The sequence below is a fragment of the Solanum tuberosum genome, unplaced genomic scaffold, assembly GCF_000226075.1.
Source record: "Solanum tuberosum cultivar DM 1-3 516 R44 unplaced genomic scaffold, SolTub_3.0 scf00574, whole genome shotgun sequence".
Classification (NCBI taxonomy): domain Eukaryota; kingdom Viridiplantae; phylum Streptophyta; class Magnoliopsida; order Solanales; family Solanaceae; genus Solanum; species Solanum tuberosum.
The window spans coordinates 223,407-223,806 of NW_006239489.1; the positions used below are offsets into that span (position 1 = coordinate 223,407).

General features: G+C 33.5%; 1 protein-coding gene across 1 annotated transcript in view; it reads left to right on the forward strand.

Moving 5' to 3' along the window:
• Window positions 1-400, forward strand: part of LOC107058618 (retrovirus-related Pol polyprotein from transposon TNT 1-94) — an 11,526-nt gene that overhangs the window by 8,772 nt on the left and 2,354 nt on the right.

Below are 400 nucleotides of genomic sequence, written 5' to 3' on the forward strand. Positions count from 1 at the left end.
GATGCTTGATTTTGCGAATCAACGTCAATCAATTCAATCTTCTCTTCACAAGCAAAGTGAAAAAACAAAAAGTGATTATCGAATTCGTTTAAATGCCTCAATCGATGTGGTAAGGTTTCTCCTAAGAAATGGAATGCCATTTCGTGGTCATGATGAGAGTGAAGATTTCGATTACAAAGGTCTTTTTCTTGAACTTTTGAAATTTCATGGGGTTAATCGTCCGGATGTGGAAAAGGTGATATTACAACATGCTCCAAAAAATGATATGATGATTTGTTCAACAATTCAAAAAGAGATTGTGGATGTTTGTACTAAAGAAACAATTAAATCCATCATCAAATACTTGGATGGTGATTATTTTGGAATACTAGTTGATGAGTCAACGGACATTTCACATAAA